This window comes from Chelonia mydas, chromosome 6 (assembly GCF_015237465.2).
Source record: "Chelonia mydas isolate rCheMyd1 chromosome 6, rCheMyd1.pri.v2, whole genome shotgun sequence".
NCBI classification, from domain to species: Eukaryota; Metazoa; Chordata; order Testudines; family Cheloniidae; genus Chelonia; species Chelonia mydas.
Window position 1 is genome coordinate 62705269 of NC_051246.2, and position 20822 is coordinate 62726090.

Genomic DNA, 20822 nt, shown 5'->3' on the forward strand with positions numbered 1-20822 from the left:
TTGCCATGCTGTACTAGGAGGAGAACATCACCAGACAGACATTTAAATTGTTTTATTTAACTAAAACAACAACATTGTGTACTGTAGATTTTTTTCTTCAATGGCAAACACATAATATTTTAACAAAACAAGCATATGAATTTTTGAATTTAGTTAAACATTCAAGTTTTTTAAAATCAGGTTTGTTTTTGTTAAAATTGTTAACTAAAATAGTTAAATGAAATATTTAAAAAAAAAACCCAAAAATTAAATTGACTATGTCAGCCAGGTCAAGATGAGAAACTTAAAATTTTGGCTTCTGCAGCTAACTCAATCATCTTCACCTTCATTTTCCTGTTTGTTCATAATCTGGAAAAGAAAAACAAGCTTTCCTGCTTTTTCAGGTCCCAAACGATTTCTCAATTTGGAATGAATTAGTCCAAAGGAAGAAAATATTCTTTCTACATCGGCAGAAGAAGCTACTGCTGTTAAAAGTGAGATTATCACTTCAACAGTCTCTGAATCCAAGTCTTAAGTGACTTCCACCAGTTCCTGGTGTGATTTGGTTTAAAATGTCATCAGCAAACATATTTCTTGAATGGTTCACCCTTAGCTCTGAAGTTTATTATAATTGGCATTATGGAGGGATGATTGCTGGATGTCCAGGTCATAGCCAACCCCTTTTCTTCAGCAGTTAAGGTTTGACACTGGTACCGAGGCTATTTGCAAGAAAATGAGCTGGAGATAGTGCTTGTCCCATTTGTTTTTTTTTTTTTTTTAATGCTTGTAATTTAACTCTGTCATTGCATATTTCTCTCTTTAAGATCTCACTCAGTTCCTTCCAAATTTCAAAAGCATCAGCAAGAAAACAGCTATTTCCCTGCATTTTGTTTAAGGCTACAGAAATAAGCTTCAGGGTACTCAGCATGTGTTCAACATTTCTCTTAAACCCAATACCGAGAACTTGGGCTGTGACAGTGCCATCTATTTTTTCCCAATTTTGTTCACAAACTGTCATCAGATTAGGCCAGTTTTTGATACAGTGCTCAAAACAGTCCCCTACTGAGTTCCATCGCACGTCTTGTGGGAGAGTTAGCTTGGTTCCGCCCACTTTTCTCAGAGCAGCTGCTGCAAAGAGGTTGTTACAGAAGTATTTTGCAATTTCAACAACATTAGCCTTTATTTCTGTAACACTGAAGTCTTTGGCTAGGAGGTACATCAGATGAGCACTACAACCGTGTTGCTTGGGACTCTCGTCACTCTCTTCTAAATTTCTTCTCATCTTGGATACATTTGCAGCATTGTCTCTGACCAAGGTGCGTACTAGACATTTGAATTTTTTTTTCAGTTTGTTATAGCTTTTGCTGCTGCTTGTAAGTATTCTGCTGTGTGTGCATTTCCTGATGTATCAATTGTTTCTGTAAGGAAGACATTCCCTTCTTCTGTTGTCACACAGGCACATATAACAGGATCATTGTGGACATTGCTCCACCCATCAAGACTCAGGTTAACAATTTCACCCTCTAGACCTTTTGCACACTGCTCAGTTTTTCTTTCATATGCTTTATCAAGCAATTTGCCTTTGACATCTGCTCTGTTGGGTGGACTGTATCCTGGTCTTAATGACTGAACCATGTTAATGAAGTGTGGGTTCTCAATCATACGGAAAAGAGATTTTGTTGCATAAACAAACGGGGCAATCTTTTCATCAGTTACCTCTTTTTGTAATATGCTGGTTCTTATCACAAACTTATCTATGGTTGTTTCTGGATGATGGAAATTTTTTTTTTCTCTTTTGCTACAGGTGGTATACTGTGGCTATGTGACCTATGGGATGTGACTGAAACACTATAATTGGCAGTTAGCTCTGAAACTATAGAAAATGATGGTGATCTTGAAGGTAGATAGTCTTCAGAATCCTGTATGTTGAGGATGAATTCTAAACAAAATGTCAATGCAGTTAATTAATTATTATTACCATACTGCTCATTTAGTGTTACTCATTGCATTCACTGACCCTCTATACTACTATAAAGGTGAAATTGTAAAAGGAAGATCTGCCTATTTCAGCTTTTTATTTTTTATCACAACTGCATCTAAAATGATAGTACCATAGAGTAACAACTATATTTTTTGCTCAAATATGAGAATTCAAGAATAATCCAGAAGGAGACAGGCAGTCCTTAAGAAAGAAGTATGAAATACAAAAGTTTACCAACCTGCATGTTCAGACATGTTCCTTTCATCATCTTCAGCCCAGCTTCCTCCTGAGAAGGAACACTTCTTACGATATTGTTTCATTCGGGCAACCAGGCCTTGTATTTCTTTGTTGCACTGTTTGCATTTTGCAGGCATGACCTGTCTTACCCACAGGTAGAGGAACTTCATTAAAATGTTCCAAAACTGGGTCTCTTTTATGGCCTGCTGCCATTATAGGTTTTCCCTTCTAGTGAGAGAATGGTATGGTACATCTCAAATCAATGAGGACTACACACAGAAAAACCTTGAAACTTCTGGAATATGCTGCTCAAACAGTTTCACTTTTGTTTCTACTGCTTGTCCCTCCCTTCTCAGATTTATCTCCAGACTTCTTCTCCTTGTCCAGATCTATTCCGCCCCCAACAATCTTCTATTCATTGAACTTTTTGAAACTTTGCACTTTTAGAGAGAGGTAAGGGATTGACTGTGTGTACACAAATTTGCAGAGGGACAATAGGGTTGAGGACTGTTATTTCTCACCTCTATATATTTATTTATTTTATTTATTTAAAAACATTTTTGCTGTTAACAAGCATGTTATCTCCGGAGACACACATCCACAGTTTGAGAACTGCAAAACTAAGCATCTCTGATGGTATCTTCTAGACTGAGCACTGAGTCCCATTGGGTAGATAGAAAGATTAACCTAAATAATGTATACAGAAGCCCCTGGAACCCCATAAGATTGGTTCCATAATCCATGAACTATTGGAACTCATTTACAAAACTTTTCTTAAACATTACATGAATATATTGTCATACTATAGAATTTGAATGTATAATCCCTATTCCATGATGAGATACCTTTGAACTATAATGTATCTTAATTAAAACTATATTTAGATAGGTTTTTTCCTCAAAAAACATTTTTATCAAAAAAATCTGATTTAAATAAGTGTACCTGTGCCTCATTAGCTCACTTCTATTGGGTTTAAGAGAGGGCATCTGGACCCAGTGAGAGAAAGAGAGACGAATGAGTCAGGGCTGCCTGAGTACAGATTGGAGGAGTAAGCAATGGAGCAGGTGAGAGCTACTTGGAAATGACTGTAGACAGGGAAAGTTCTGCAGAGACTCCTGGGAAGAAGGAGAAATTGGCTAGGAAGCCAGCAGAGGTGCTAGTTTTTGTACCTTCTTGAACTAAAGAACCTGTGCTGAAAGGTGGAAAAGAGCTGAGATGATTGATGGGACTGTGTTTTAGGCAGAAGAGTCATGGGACTGCTCATAAGAATGACTCTACTGGGTCAGACCAATGGTCCATCTAGCCCAGTATCCTGTCACCTGACAGTTGCCAATGCCAGGTGCTTCAGAGGGAATGAACAGAACAGGCAGTCATAGAGTGATCCATCCTGTCTTCCACACCCAGTCTCTGGCAAATAAAGGCTGGGAATGCTCAGAGCATGGTGTTGCATCACTGCCCATCCTGGCTGATAGCCATTGATGAACCTATCCTCCAAGAACTTATCTAGTTCTTTTTCAAACCCTATTACAGTTTTGGCCTCACAGTGTTCCCTGGCAAAGAGTTCTACCGGTTGACTGTGTGTTGTGTGAAGAAGTACTTCCTTTTGTTTTTTTAAACCTGCTGCCTATTAATTTTCATTGGGTGATCCCTAGTTCTTGTGTTATGAGAAGGAGTAAATAACATTTCCTTAATCACTTTCTCCACACCAGTCAAGATTTTATAGACCTCTATCATATCACCACTCTGTTGTCTCTTTTCCAAGCTGAAAAGTCCTAGTCTTTTTAACCTCTCCTCATATGGAAGCTGTTCTATATCCCTACTCATTTTTGTTGCCCTTCTATGTACCTTTTCCAATTTTAATGTATCTTTTTTGAGATGGGGTGACATCATCTTCATGCAGTATTCAAGATGTGGACATACCATGGAGTTATATAGCGGCATTGTAATATTATCTATCCTTTTCCTAATGGTTCCAAACATTGTTAGCTTTTTTTGAGGCTGCACATTGAATGGATGTTTTCAGTTCAGTCACTCTCAGGGGGCTGACCTGGAGAGTGGGGTCCTAGAACAAGGGCAGAAAGGAATTGGGAGTGGAGTGCTGGTGGATTCCTCGGTGAGGAGCTTGGAAAATTGCTGTAGAATTCTGTTTTACTGTGGGAATTGGGAGAAGAGTTTTTACTATGAAGGCTCTGTAGATTATTGTATGTGTACCTGAATAAATTATGTCCAGAGGTGGGATTTCAAGTGAACACTGGGAGAGACTGTTATCTTTATTGCTGGACTGAGGGGAAACTGGGGGAGGCACACCTGTCATGTTGTGGCTTGCTGTTGGGGGATGTGCCAAGTGGGCCCCCTTTTTACAGGTGCCTTGTGCATTTCTTACCTTAAGATGTTTGGATTGTTTTTTGAGTATGACTTAAACTCAAACCTGGATTTGTAATGATTGATTTACAATTGACTCTCAACATGTGAGTTTTAGGTGCCTAGAAAATCTCTGATTCACAAAGCCTAGATTTGAAGCCTAGGCTCCCAATATAATGAATGGGGTGAGATAGGCTCCTCAGAATGGGATTCACAAAAGCCATCGTGCTAGGTGGAGAGCTGCCCAAGTTTACCAGTGCAAGGTACAAAGCTGAGGCGGGTGTGCTAAGCTCTGCCCCTCACTGAACTAGGTGCCCAAGTCTGGGTTGCAAGGAGTCTCCTCTCTCTCTCTTTGGGATCTCAGCTGTAAACCCTCTCTTGGATTTAGGTGCCTTGTGCTGTTTTAGCAAGAAGCTGGGATGGAGGGGGGAGGAGGAGAACATCCCTCATTACTTTTAGCCCAGTGGTTAAGTTACTAACCATGGCTCTCCCACAATACAGGTGAGTACCCTAACCACTGCAACATAAGATATTCTGATGTGGCGCTCCCTCAGTATCTCCTGTTGAAACTGTTCCACTATGGATAAATAATGAAATAATCGAGGCCAGAGTCAGAGCAAGCAGAGAATGACTCTGTAGTTGCAAAATCATGTGTCCATTCCCTCTGCTCTAATGACTTTTTAAATTATTTATCCAGAATGGAACACTTTCAACAGTAGAGGCTGTGAGGGAGCCCCACATCAGAATATCCCATTGCCCAGTGGCTCAGGTACTCAACTGAGGGGAGTAGATCCCTGTTCAAATCCCTTCTCCCCTACTTTTTTTTTTTTTTTTTTTGAGAATTCACCTATAGATAGCCTGATCCAGTAGTCAAGGTCTGAGCATGCTTACTGGATTGGGTCCCGCAGATGATTTAAGCAGAGGAGTGTCTGTTTTTCCCTGGTTCATGAATCAATGAGGGGTTTAGGTGCTGGATGCTGGTGGGGGGCTGCAGTGCACATGCCCAGAGCCAGAAAGAAAGGTACGAGAGAACTTTTACTGCAAAAAAAATTGGCACCAAGCCAGTTTAGGCTCCTATAGCATTCAGCGGCAGCCGAGCAGGGGTTTTGTGAATCTTAGTGGGGCCTGGTTCTGTGATTTAGGTGCCTAAAGTAGCAATTAGGCACCTAAGGCCTTTTGTGAATCTAGCCCAAAGTGCATAGAGAGGGTCATCCTATAACTTTATTACCATTCTAAAGAGAGAAACTTGATGACTGTATTATTGCATAATGTTTCTCTAAACAAAAGTGTTAAATTCATTTCTGTAATGGTTCATACTTTCTTTCTGGTACTTGTAATGATCTATAAAATTGCTCAGTTTTCCTTAATAACTGTTTTTAAAGGAAAAACTAAAAACTGCAAATATTTTGATGTATTCTTGTATTCAGCTTTCTCTGACTGTATTGTTCAGTGTGTTTTGTAAGGATGTCTTTTTGTACATTATTCTGTATTTAGAAAAGCACTTCATAGCACACCTAGTGTCTTCACAGTCATGCTTTTTGGATTTTCATCTTAAATCATGTCAAGGCAAAACTGTTGACTATGCAACCCATAGCCTCGAATGAATCTTGTCCTGGGCAACTCCTTTGCTAATTTTCAGGTTTGACTAATTTTAATACTGCGAAAAAGGGATTTGTAGTGAAAGTGTGACAGAATTTTAAATACACCATGGAAGCTGTATTGGTAAAATTGCTGATGAAACTCTCTATACTTAGCTTACAGTAAGTTAATAAGTAACAATTGTACACTGGCAGAATTTTGTTGAAAGATCATTATTGATAAAACAAATATTTGAACAGGTACATACACATCTAAATTGCTTGACTGTTCACACACTAAAAATCTCATCTGTAACTCACTGTGGTTACATCAATTGTTTGAATGTAAACCACTTATAATCTTACGGATGCTACTTTCATCAACAGTGCTGATTAAAATTACTTTATGCCATGAATATGTACAGTATTAGACATGTAGGTAACACTGCTTTAGTCCTTACTGCTGCAATGTTGTACCAGTTTCTGTTGTTAATAGAGGCAGCTACATTAAAGTTTCATTTGCCTCATCACTAGCTTGTATCTTTGCTCAGCCACTGATTTGAAGAGAGCAGGAGTTTCCTTTCTAACTCTCCAGTGGTCTTTTTCGGGTGGACTTTTTGAGACCCATGCTCTTTGAAGCATTTGTGATATTATATGCCTGGGCAGAGACTGCTCTGATTGGCATTGAGGGCAGAAAAGTGTTTCCTTTATTTCATTGGCCTCTCTAAGCATTCTTCTTCCAGTAGCTGTTAGAGCAGGACTTCAGAGAACCATTGGTTTCCTACTGGTGGCTGAGTTGGTCCCTGCTTGTTGCATCCTTTTACAGGGATTTTGCCAGGCAGGTCAGAAAGAGACCATCTTAACAATTTTTTGGCTGGTTTGCCTGCCATGGAGAGTCCTCCAATATGCATTTCAGAAAGGATAACATTAATAGCTGGGGCAGAAAATGTTTAGTTTGTGGACCCCTAAATGCCGCAGGGCAATACAATTTCCTGCTTCCCTTTGCTGATTCTTTCGCTGTCCCTGCTGAGAACTTTTGATGACTCTGTAACATTTTCCTGTCCATCCTTTCCTCAAATAAGTTATCAGGTCCCTTAAAAGTTGTTGCTGATGTTTTTGTTTTGTTTTTTGACTCCACAAACTAGAATGGACTGGACTAACTTAATATTAGGTCAAAACAAATCTCTATCTACTCAGAAACTGAAGAGATACTGATCTGCACCTCCTCTCACAACTCATGACAGTCATGCTGCCTGGGTGTCAGCTTTTCCTGACCTCATTGTTCAACAACTTCCTCTCACTATCTTTCCCCCTTCCCCCCAAGGTTGCTGCAGTGAAACAGAAGCCCTAAAAAACAAAAACCAGAACCAACAAACCAGATACCTCCTGAAAGTGATTCCTTGAAGCACCACTAAGGCTCCCATAAATTGAAATGAAAATTATGATTAAATGGCTAAAAGTGTTCCAGTCACTCGGACTGAAAATCAGCCTGCTAAAGTCTACACTGGTGTAGATATTGAAGTGCATTGGGCAGTCCTAAACTCGAAGGTAGCCAAAGCCTTTCTGCACCTGGACAGATTTAAACCATTTTGAACCTCATCTCCAATCTCTGAGGAGCTCTCATGCTTCAGCCAGTTCATGTGTCTAAGACTTCTGGGCCATATGGCCTTCTGTATCGTATAACATGTCTGGCTTAACTTCATCATGTTCTCTTCAAGGCAATGTCAATGGTAAAGACTACCCTCTAATCCAATCAGGATGAAAGGAACATTCCAGTATCTGCTATTCACATACAGCCTCTTCTCCCTCCCCCAATCCTTGTATATTTGTGCAGATGCACAAATCTTGAGATTGGGGTTCAGAGGAATCCCATTCACAACCTCCTTCAACAATACTGGTGATGGACACCTCCACTGAAGGGTGGGATACTCATCTGGGTCACTTGGAAACTTGGCGTTTGTTGATTCCACAGGAATCCTCTTTTCTAAAATGCACTACAGTTCAGAACAGTTTGTATAACCTACAGATTCAAGGGCATCTTTTAGTAGATCCTGATGGACAATGTCACTGCCATATATTATATTCGCAGGAATGGTGGAGCTGAGTCAACCCCTCTGCACCAATAAGCCATTAGGTTCTGAACATGGTGCATACAACATCAGGTGAAATCTGTAATTTTCACGTAACTGCTGAGAATAACCTACTAGTCTATGTACGAGCAGCTAGTACAGAGTTCATTATGAATGGTCCTTAAGGGATTTCATCCTCCCATTTCTGTTTCTTAGGTGGAGATCCCCTCATGTAGACCTTTTTGCAGCCAGTAAAAACAGTAAGTGCAAATTATTTTTGCTCCAAGGAAGACAATCTAAGTACAATTTAAATATATCTTCCCCCTACAGTGATTTGGAACCTGTTAAATGTATTTCTCCTGAATCCTCATATACAGGTTGATTTGGAAAATCAGGAAAGGGACACAGTGATCATTATGGCTCCATTTTGGGTGAGACATTGCTGATTTTCTGATTTGCTAGACCTGGTATTTGCTAGTCCCTTTTCCTTACTTGTTCTAGATCTCCTGTTGTGAAACAAAGACCAGATTCTTCACCCCAGCCGTGAAGTCTAGATCCACAAAGGGACTGACTTTCAGATGCATTGCCACCCAGTGGAATTCATAACCATGAGTTAGGCACCAAAGTTCTGTATGCAATGCATAGAGAGAGTGGTGCCTAAGAAAGGGATCCACAGACACCAGTATGTTGAGTGGGGAGCTGCAAAGTCCCTAATTCTGGGGAGGAGAAAGGTGCCTGGGATTCATACATGTGAACCCTCTACTGCAGTGAAGTACCTTAGCTATTTTTTCTGCAAATAATGCTGGAGGGAGAGGTGATGCTCCTTGTTAGGGTACTGAAAACTATATTAAAATTAGTAATTACCACTTTAATTTGTAAGGCATTTCCTGATTCTGCTGGCAGGCTCGGAAACTCTGTAGGGAAGCATGTGATCTCGTCTTCAGCAGTCTGCAAACAGCCAGCCTAGAACAAGGTGGGTTGAGTTGTGCCACTCTGCCGTAAGAAGCAGCCTGCTTTGTGTGTCTGTCTTTTTGTTCTTGTCTGTTAGGATTCTGGATTCTAACAAATAAAGTCATGTTACATTGCATCCTTCTAGAACAAGAATTTTATGTTTTTATGCAACTTCTCTCCAACTTCTCTTTAAAAAGTAAAAATAAAATGGCTGCATATGGCAATATGGACAGCGTTCAAGTTAATGAAAAAGAGGAAGATTTTGCAGCATATACTCAGACTTGAGTAGTAGTTTTATGCAAATGCTATAGAAGATACTGATAATGGACTGTTTTCCTAACATTGGTGGGAAAAAAACATTTAAGTGCTTACAGACTTTTGCTTTCCACAAGAATCTGTTGAGCTGACATATAAGGACAATAGAGATTCTAAAGAAACTTGTGCCGTCCACATTTTTTTAACAGAATGATGTGAGCTTCTAAGAAACTAAATAAAAGGAGAAAGTACCTGAGTTTTTGGGAAGCCTGAAAAAACTGTCCATTTGTTGTTTTGGTAACTTTCTAAAAGAGGCGCTCAGTGATCAAATTGTTCTTGGTATAAAACACCCAGAATTAAGAGAGGATGAATGTTGTGTATAAAAAAGGAACTGTTGCTAGAACAGGGGTGGGCAACCTACGGCCCAGGGGCCGCATCCGGCCCTTCAGCTGTTTTAATCCGGGCCTCGAGCTCCCTCTGGGGTCTGGGGTTTGCCCTGCTCCAGGGTGCGGGCTCTGGGGTGGGGCCAGAAATGAGGAGTTCAGTGTGTGGGAGGGGGCTCCAGGCTGGGGCAGGGGGTTGGGGTGCGGGGGAAGGGTGAGAGCTCTGGCTGGAGGTGCAGGCTCTGGGGTGGAACTGGGTATGAGGGACTGGGGGTTCAGGAGGGTGCTCTGGGCTGGGATCGAGGGGTTCAGAGGGTGGGAGGGGGATCTGGGCTGGGACAGAGGGTTGGGGTGCAGGCTCTGGGCAGCTCTTACCTCAAGCAGCTTCTGGAAGCAGCGGCATGTCCCACTTCTGGCTCCTATGCGGCGTCACAACCAGGCGGCTCTGCACACTTCCCCATCCTCAGGCACCGCCCCCACAGCTCCCATTGGCTGGGAACTGAGGCCAGTGGGAGCTGTGGTGGCGGTGCTTGGGGCAGAGGCATGCCGCTGCTTCTGGGAGCCATGTGGAGCTATGGCACGCACAGAGTGGGGCAAGCCTCTGACCCTGCTAGAGGCAGAGCCCTCATCCTCTCCCGCACCCCAACCCCCTATTTTGTGAGCACTCATGGCCTGCCAAACAATTTCCATACCCAGATGTGGCCCTCGGGCCAAAAAGTTTGCCCACCCCTGTGCTAGAAGGAGCTATAGAGACTGCTTTGTTTGAATCCACAAAGACAAATAACTCAAAAATTTGAAAATAGACTGGATCCATCATGCCATGCTTGGAAGAATGGCTTCAGCAGGTGGTGGAAAAGATGACAACACAGTTTGGCATCGATCACAGGCTTGCAGCAAAATGGAGGAAGCCTTGTTTCTGCTGTTTAGGGACATCACACCAGCAGGAGCAGTGTTTCTTTAATAAGTTGCAATGTAAGAAGTGCAGTAAAAGGGGACATGCCACCTGGGCTTGCCACAGTGCACCTCTGCACACCAAAGGGTATGCTGAAAGGAAGCCTTGCCTACAAGTATGAATCACTGAACTAGTTTTGTGACTGTGGAGGAGTCAGGCTTGGAAGCAGTTTTCCCCAGGATGAAAAGAGGTGTGAGATATTTCACAGAACTGAACAGACATCCTATCCCTTATACTACGTTAATGTAAAGGTAAATGATATGATATTGAAAATTGAAATAGATATAGGAGCAGCAAAGTCCATTATTTCTGAAGTGGTGTACAAAAATATTTCCTGGGGCAAGATTAAGAGAATCCAATGTGCTTTTACAGAATTACAATAAAGGGCAGAGAAGAATATTAGGTAGTCCCCCTTACACTGTAATTTAAAGGTATTTATTCACTATTAGAGTTAGTTGTAACTAAAGGAAATGCCCCACTCACACCTCCTCCAACTAATGGGCAGAAACAGCTAGACACGCTTAACTTGGATTGAATTGTAGTATACCACGTGCTAGACAGAATGGAAGAATTGAAAGAAAAATACAAGACTCTATTTTAATACAGACATGGGTTTGGTAAAAGACATTACAGCGAGGCTCGTTGTGTTTGAAAAGGCCATTCCTAAAGGCTAGACCTGTGCCATGTGCTCTGCAAGTCTGTAGAAAAGCAACTGAAGGAATTGCAAAAGCAGGGCGTAATTTCACCCATGGATTTTAGTGACTGGGTTGCACCAGTTGTGTGTATCCCAAAGGCTGATGTTAGCATAAGAATTTGTTGGCACTGTAAAGTCACCATAAACTCGTGTCTGGAAGTGAACTGATACCCAGTTCCTAAACCACAAAATTTATTTGCAAAACTGGCAGAAGGAATGAAGTTTACCAAACTGGACTTGTCCTATGGTATTGGTGCAAATGGCACTGGAGCCAGATTAAAAAAAATTGTTCTGACAGAATATGCAAAAGGGACTAGTTAGTTTTGCAAAATTACCATATGGGGTAGCCAGTACCTCTGTTCTGTTTAAAGGAATAATGGATCCGGCACAACAGGGCGAGGACAGAGAAATATATAAAACCTAGAGGAGATTCTAAAGAGATTGCAAAAATATATATTTTAAATTAACAAAGATAAGCCTTCCCCCAGACTTTTCTGGTCAGAGACGACCAAGACATGAGCTTCCTTTAAGCAATAAAGGCACATATCCCCTCTAACTGGAGCATCTGCCCATCTTTTCCTAGCTGAGTCTGTCATGCCCATGAGTATAAACTTAGAAGATTCCTCATGGACCAAACAGTTAGGCCCCAGACCAATCCTGGCCCATCAGACTCTCCGTTCGGTTGGAAAGAAGCACGGAAAACCACCTATTTGAGCACGATCGTGTCTGGTTTTAGGTATGATTGAAGCAGAGCTAAGGACTCTTCCAAACAAAGGCATGATGAAGGTAAGAGCAAACACTCACAAGAAACATGAGAAATCTTCCTCCAAGTCCTCGTCCAAGAAGAGTTCCTACTCTCTGATTCCTAAGTGGGTGAGGCTCCAGGCCCTGATAAAGAAGTGTCAGGAGCTCACCAGGGACACGGTACCAGTTTCCCAGCAGTGAAAGGCAAGAACTCCCTGAAACCCACCCTAGCCAAAGGAACGGGACTACTCCCAGTACCAGTAAGGCAGCGGATGCTTCCTAAGCAATTGGTACCAGTGTGGAATAAGGAGGAGTCATCGGTATTGAAGACCATGGCAAAGCCGGTACTGCCATGCATGTTCTGTGTCAGCCGGCAAGGAGGGGTATGATTCCCCCTCTCTCTGTGCAGAGGCTGTCAAGCTTTGGCATTGGTGCATACACAGTCATCACAGCAGCTTACCTTCCAGGAGTTCAGATTGTGACTGTGAACACTCAGTAGGAACTTCTCACAAGACCACAACTGGGAGATAGATTTAATCATACTTTACCACATATTCCGGCATTGAGGCACCTCTCAAGTAGACGTGTTTGCCAAGGTGACAAACAAGAAGTGTACCCAGTTCTGCTCCACAGGCAGGCTGGGTCACCGATCCTTGGGGGATACCTTTCACCTTCAGTGGTTGTTGGATCTACTGTACGCAGTGGCGGGTTAGCCAGTGGGGCCCGTGCCCAGGGGCCCTGGCCAATTGGGGCGCCCCTGGAAAAATGGGCACCCCCGTGCCCTGACCCACGTGCATGCCCATCTGGCATTCTTTCCAGAAAGTGGGGTCGGGGTGTGGGGGCTTGCAGAAGTGCCAGGCAGCCGGGGCAGGGGAAGCCACTGTGGCCTGCTCCCGCTCCCCGGCAGGAGTGCTGGGGCTGGCGATGGACAAGGGGGACTGCAGGCAGAAGGGGTGGGGAGGGGCCTCCACTTGCTCTGGCCCATGGCCCCACAAACCCCTAATCCACCTCTGACTGTACAGGTTCCCTCTGACTCCTCAAATATCCAAAGTTCTACTCAAAAAAGGACAAAGCCAGAGGAGTTGTTGTTATTCCTACTTGGTACAGAGAAACATAGTTCCATATGGGATATACTGACCTTTCACTCACTGATCACTCTCCAGGCCTCTCCTCATCTCCTCTCCCAGAAAGGTGGGAAGATCCTTCATCCCAATCTTGCAGTTCTTCGCCTCAAATATGTCTAGTTGATGGTTCACAGGATTAGAAATTACTGGTTCAGAGGAAGTAAAAAGAGTGCTATTACACAGCAGAAAACAATGTACCCTTACTTACAAAAATGGACAAGCTTTGCCTACTGATGTGACCTCAAACAATTCACAAACAACCTCATGGCTGTCTGATATATTGGATTACATCCTAGAAGTACAAAACTTGGGGCAGCTGTTGAGCTCCATTAGAGACCACCTGGTAGCCATCTTGGCTTTCTATTCTCAGATAGAATGTGTGGCAAAGGGCCAACGTTATTGTGGTGGGTCCCGCGCTTTTCCTTGGCATGGTAGGTCAGGGTGCTGCCCTGGCCCCTGTTCTTGGGGTCCGCTAGTTCACTGGAGGGGGGGAGAGAGGGGGTGGGCAAGGGACCCAGGTCCACCCCCATTTCCGGTCCCAGCCCCTTCAGCTTCATAGGCCTCTTTCCCCTTGGGCAGGGTTTCTCTTGGTCCTCTGTACTGGGGGAGTCCCTCTGCCCTGCTTGGGCAGGGTCTCTTCCCCTGATACTCTGATTCTCTGGTTAACACCAGTATGCCTCCAAATTACAGTCAGCTCTCCTTCCCTCCACCTGTCTGACTGAAGCAGGGGTTTTTATTAGGTCTCAGATGGGGCCTTAATTGACTCCAGGTGCTCTAATTAACCTGTAGTAACTCTCCTTAGTCCATAGAGAATAAGGCTCTGATTATCCTGGGGCTTATATACCTCCCATCTAGCACTCTGCTGCTGCCCTCTGGCCCTGCTGTATCACAAAGGTTATTCCGTATTCGCCCACCCAACAATGAGGTTCTTCAAGGGGCTCTGAAATCTTTCCACCAGTCAGATGTTGTCCTTTGGTTTGGCACCTCACTCTGGTTCTTAAATGCCTTACAAGATCACGGTCTGAACTGTTGGCTACCTGCTCACTCCTCCATTTATCAACAAAAAGTGTTTGTAGTAACCATCATGTTGGCTTGGCGAGTTGGGTAAATAGTAGCTCTTATGGCAATCTCCCTTTCAGAGTATTTTTCAAAGACAAGGTCACGTTACGAACATACCCCCAGGTTTTACCAAAATATCTTCTGAGTTCCATATTAACTAACCCATTCACCTCCAAATCTTTCCGCCCTAAACTTCACCTAGGCAAAGAAAAGGCACTGTTACATACGCTTGATGTCAGGAGAGCCATGGCCTTCTAGTTTGACAGGATAAACCTTTCAGGCAGACTTTCAAATTATTTGTCTTGATTAAAGACAGGTCAAAAGGGTCTGCAATCTTTAAACAAAAGCTTTCCAAGTGGATATCCAACTGCATTAGTGGTTGCTACCAATCTTGTAATCTCGAAGAACCCTCAAACATGTGAATTCACTCTACCAGGTCTATTTCCACCTCTAAAGCCTTTCTAAAAATCTTCCCATCACTGAAATATGTAGAGGTGCGACTTGACGCTCTCTATACATATGTTTGCTGAGCTCTTTGCAATAACTCATGACTCTGCTTCTGATGCTGCATTTGTCTCGGCTATACTTTCCTCAGTATTGGACTTATCTCTGAAGCCCCCTTCTCCCTAAGGGGAACTGCTCAGTAGGACCTAGAGTGTCGATAGGGACACTACTCGAAGAAAAAAAAAAAAAAAGGTTACCCTCTCCAGTAACTGTGGTGCTTTGAGATGTGTTCACCTATGGATGCTGTATCACTTGACCTCCTTCCCCTCTGCTTTGGAGTTCTCTGCTGTGGAGCTTTGCAGTAGAGAAGGAATTGAGAGCGGTTTGCCTGGGCAGTGCTATATAACAGCAAAGAACATGAGACTGAGTAACATGCAGGGGCGTGCTGAACGGACATTGCTATGAGAAGTCTTCCATCAAGGGCTCAGGGGATGCAAGGCATCTAAAGTGAAGCACCCATAGGGACACTCGTCTCAAAGAACCATGCTTACTAATGCATCCGATGAAGTGAGCTGTAGCTCACGAAAGCTTATGCTCAAATAAATTTGTTAGTCTCTAAGGTGCCACAAGTACTCCTTTTCTTTTTGCACAGGGTGAGTAACCATTTCTTTTTTTTTGTAAGCATAGTGGAAAGAGTTTTGAAGGATAAACACTTCTGTAAGAGCATTCATAGTACTTTGTCTGTTAATGAAATATCAAATTCATCTTGATCTCTTACTTCACCACCCAACAATGACCACAGCAACACAGTCATTTATAGTTCAGAGAGAAATCTGCTTATATTTATGAATGTAATTTTAATTGGGGGAGAAAGGGGAGTTAGTGACGGATTATGAGGCAAGTTTACAGATAACTCTCATGGGTATTAGTGGAAGTTAAGAATGTAAGTACCCGTATGCATGGAGATAAGTCTTCTGAATCTCTTTTTTTTTTTTTTTTTAAGCTAGTCTTCTCTAATCTATTCTTTATATTTTTGCATGAGTATTAAATATTACTGAACATTTGGGTAAATGTATGGCTGTGCTTGCTGACAATTGATTTATAAGCACATTAACTGATTATATGGTTCATTTTCAAGGCTTACTACAAGAAATTTAATTCTGAGTCTCAGTGAACGTTGAAGATTTACTCTGTATAGTAAGTTAGTAAAGATATCTCTGTTTAATGGGCACAAAAATGCTGTGGCTTAAAGGATTTGATAGGCTATAAGGAAGTGACTTTTCCAAATCCCATTACTTAAAATGCAAGTAGGTAGGAAACCGATTCTTCATTAGAGAAAAGAAATTGTTTTTACTCTTGTATTGAGTTTATATGACTGACACATCTGCCTAAATGTGAACGCTAACATTTTGCTGAAATATTTTAAGGTGTATAACATGTTTTTGTTACATGTGATTTTTTTTTTAAATAAAAGCTTTTTCTGGATAGTGAAGTAGATTACAGCATTGCGGAAAAATTGAAAATAATGTTTGATCATGGTCTGTGTTTTCAGTGCATCATCTTCCTTTCATGTTACTTGTTTTAAAGTGTGACCCTTGTTATCAAGACTGTACATTATTTTTGAATCACATTTTAATAATGTTAGATCTGATTATGGTGTTCATGAAACAAAATCACTTCTTTGGTTTTAAGAAAATCATACAGGATAGATGCAGGGAGGATTAATTAAAATAACTGATTTTAAATCATTTAAATCAGCCACCAGGAAACCTTGATTTAAATTATTTATTTTAATCTTGTTTTGCCTTTGTACTTTTTAGTTATTTTCGTAAAGAAAGGTTGATTCTCGTTGATTGGTAATCATTAAAACATGCTGGTTTGTAACTAAATATAGTGTTTATATTCGATTTCATACTTTTGGTAACTTGGAAGATATGCTGTTTTTATACAGATTTATTTAAGTAATTATGTAGCTTAACATACATTTATTCAGATTCTTAATTTTGTCATTTTTATTGTGTTATAAAATGGTGAATGATGCATTTTTTTATTTATTTACCGGAGAATTAATATTTTTACTCATGATTTTTCATAGGCTGCATTTGGATGGTAATTAAAATTCAATTAAAATTGCACAAAACCAGCATTTTATTTTTTTATTAGTTAAAAGTGCCTTAAATTTGAGGAATATATAAGAAGAAAAGTTAATTAAAACATATTTTGCACTTAATATTATCTAATTTATTAAACCAAGGAAATATCTGTAGTTAGTGAATTTAACTGATTGTTTCTGGTTACCATGTCCTTTAAGATTAATATTTGGAAACATATGCAAGCTGTAAGTTGTTGATCTTTTTGTACTTTTATTGCTTATTTTGTTTTTATATAAACATCAACAAAAATTAATTAAAAAGTTAAATGTAGATGATCTCATCCTCTCACACCTTGGTTTTTATTTAGAGATGAAAGAGGAAAAGAAGCTTTCATGCTTTCTCAACTCCTAATTGGTTTAACTTAGAATGAGCTACTCACTGAACTGAGCCTGCAGAAGAGAGTACTGCTTACAAAAGCTGGTTTATCACTTCAACAGTGTGGTTTCAGGTGCTTAGCCAGTGACTTTCTCCAGTTTAGTAGTTTGACTTTTTTAAAAATTCTGGCAGAAAACATGTACTGCTTGTATATTTTTTTATTTGATTTTATTAGATTAGAGTAAGCTTAGGCCTTACAGTAGGTTGTCATAATTTCAAATTTAATTTTAAATGAGTTTTTTTAAAAAAGTCTTGATTTAGGGTGAGGGTTAAGATACAAGCCAGAAAAGAAAAGAACAGATTAAAGAAATTTTGGTAAATTAGATGTGTTCAGGTTGGCAGGGCATGATGAAATTCATCATGGGGTACTTAAGGAATCTCTGAACTATTAGCAGTTATCTTTGAGAACTCATGGAGGACAGGTTGTGCCCCAGATGACTGTAGAAGGGAAAACATAGTACTCTATATTTAAAAAGGGGAACAAAAAGGGAATGATAGACCAGTAGGCCTAATTTAGACACCTGGCAAGATACTCGAACAAATTATTAAACAATCCGTTGGTAGGCACCTATAGGATAATAGGATCATAAGGAATGTCAAGGATTTGTCAGGAACAAATAATGCCAAACCAAACTAATTGCCTTCCTTGACAGGGTTACGGGCTTGGTGTGTAGGGATTTTAGTAAGGCTTTTGGCACAGTCCCACATGACATTCTCTTATGCAAACTAGAGAAATGTGATCCAGATGAAATTGCTATAAGGTGGGTGCAGAACTGATTGAAAGATTGGTACGAAAGAATAGGTATCAATGGTTCATTGTCAAACTAGGAGAGTGTAACGGTACAATCTGGACTTTGACTCCTGTTTTTTCTCTATGCCTGTACATCTTCCATTCGCTCCTTAGGGCTAGGAACTCTCATAATTGTTCCCTGCACAATCCCACAGAACTGTCTGCACTTGTGGCTTTTCCTGGTGTGATCCTTCACTTAGAATGACATTTTACTAACTGTCTGTAATGTAATCAGTTTGGGGTAGGGCAGTGGTGCAGAGTCCTAGAAGAACTTCCTGATGATCACAAGCCCAGTCACAGAGCTCTGGGTCTGTCCAAGATCTTCATGTCCTTAAGCTCAAAGCAGCTTGTAAAGAAGCTCCAGCAGTAAGTTTGACTCTTATAGTTTTATAACAATAAAGTTCTCTTCATGTTCTCAAATTAGTGTTTCTGTACTTGTATGTTGCTCTCAATTCTCTCTTACCTCAAGAGTGCAACATCTAGGACTCCGCAGGTAGTTGCATGAGTTGTTTCTATTAATCTCCTTTGCCCAGGAAAGTCTCTTAACATCCCCCTTCCTCCTTAGCGAGCTTCTTTCCTTCCTTTTTAAAAAAAAAACCCCAAAGAAACAAAACTGTTTCCCCTTAGCTCAGTTTTGAGTGGTGAATCTGAATTCATTTTAACAGCAAAATATTAATAAATCAATTATTTTCCCCTCTCCTGGTCTGACCCCTCTATTACTGGAATGGCCTAGTTTATCTTGTTTAGCACTTACCAACAGTACTCTGGGTTAAGCAACAGAGTGGTCTAGCATACCACTACCCTATTAGTGTCTGTCACGGGGCACACCACTTACTGCTGGACTGTCACCTCCTCCTAGTACACTGGGAATTAGCTCTAGGCCAATGCCCCACCGTGTCTGCGGTTTGCACATCATAATTCCATCTACCTGCAGCTTCTCCCGCAGCCTCAGGAACCACAGCGTCCTCTTCATGGCTCAGCCCTCTGGCCGTGTCATTCTCCATTTTTCCCCCCTTCCAGGGGAGGTTTAGCCCTCAATAGCCCGAGGCAGTCCTCCCACTCACTGCCTCAGTGCCACTTGCCCAGTGGCTGGTAGGGGAACCTGGGTCCACCCTCTACTCTGGGTTCCAACCCAGGGACCCTTAGCTCAACAGTCTGGGCCTTCTCTCTCTATGTCCTCACTGCTCTGTCCCTGGGCTGCTTCCTACTACTGGTTCCCCTTTTCTTCCTAGGCCTACCAGTTCCCAAAAGCTTCCTCCCTCTTCCCAGGGAATGACTGCAGTCTCCACTTCACTCCTCCCTTTTTCTTGGGGGTATTTGCCTTTTCCCAGCAACTCCTTCTGCTTTCATCTCCTGGGCTGTATAGGCCCCGCCTATTCCTTTCTAGCTGAGCCTCCTTAATCAGCTGCCTAATGGGTTAATTGACCTATCTGGCCTGCATTAGACCCTGCAGGGTGAGTGTGGGTTAGTCACCCCATCACACTGTCATTCATTCAGTACCTTGACTGTAATCCAGTAGTAAAGATCAGGACTGGGGGGAAGAAATAGGGATGTTTGTCTTTCCCCCTCCCCCATATGGCATAGTATGATAGTTTGTGAAACCGGGGCTGATCAACGTTCAGTGCAATTTGAAGTAAGAAATGAGACCTAGCCTCCAGGCTCCTGCCCATCTCTTCCTGTCTTTCTTTTATGCTAGGTGAAAGACAGTCCCTTATACTTATGTTCTGAGTTGGCAGCCATTTTGTAGAAATAACTGACTTACCCTTAACTCCAAAAGCTTGAGATAATTATCCCACAAAAGGATGCGAAGATCAGAAATAGAAAGTTTGGGAGCAACACCCACTGGCCCTGCCTCAGGACAGGGGAAAGATCAGTGGAAATAACTTGAATAATCTAAGTCCACTTTCAGAAATCTCCTCCTCGTAAGATATGTGGGTCTGGGGCTTGAATCCAAGCTATACCTCTTAAATGGAGAATCCTAGGTGTAGGTGATCTAACCAAACAGGAAAAAATGTTTAAATATGTTTCTTGTCCGTTCTTTCCTTTATATCTAATATAACTTGATTTTTGGCATCAACATCTCAAACATATAAGGTAACTTTGTCTGTTCAGGATTCCTTAAGACAATAAAATAAACACTTTTCTTTCTCCTTCTGGACTACTCCCACTCTAGGCAGGTGGATTCCAGATATTATTCTACATTTCACCAGTCTATCCCCTGTGCCATTGAACTTTAAATTAAAAAATTCAAAGGCCAAGTTTGAAAAATATACTCGCCTGGGGTGAACTGGAAAGAAAAATTAATCCGAGGGAAGAGACAGACAGAATTGAAGAAAAGTACTGAGTAAAGAAAGGTTTCAGAGTAGCAGCCGTGTTAGTCTGTATTCGCAAAAAGAAAAGGAGTACTTGTGGCACGTTAGAGACTAACAAATTTATTTGAGCATAAGCTTTCGTGAGCTACAGCTCACTTCATCGGATGCATTCAGTGGATCCGATGAAGTGAGCTGTAGCTCATGAAAGCTTATGTTCAAATAAATTTTAGTCTCTAAGGTGCCACAAGTACTCCTTTTTTTTTTTTTTTGAGTAAAGAAAGACAGCTGAACAAAAACTATTATGATTTTCGTATTGTATTACTTTGTAGCAAGTTAGGGAGAAAAACATTAAAAAAACCTCCTGCCTTTTGTTTGCTAAGAA

At 41.5% G+C, this 20822-nt stretch overlaps 1 protein-coding gene across 8 annotated transcripts in view; it reads left to right on the top strand.

Moving 5' to 3' along the window:
- Window positions 1–20822, top strand: part of FUT8 (fucosyltransferase 8) — a 275730-nt gene that overhangs the window by 49318 nt on the left and 205590 nt on the right. Inside the window, exons 2-4 of one of the 8 annotated variants that reach the window (XM_043548802.1) lie at window positions 8421–8464; window positions 8582–8635; window positions 9108–9177. The exons of 6 other annotated variants lie outside the window; for them this stretch is intronic. The gene's annotated coding sequence lies outside the window, so the exon portion shown is untranslated. The remainder of the gene's footprint in view (window positions 1–8420; window positions 8465–8581; window positions 8636–9107; window positions 9178–20822) is intronic. One more of the 8 variants, XM_037900242.2, reaches the window with a different exon arrangement.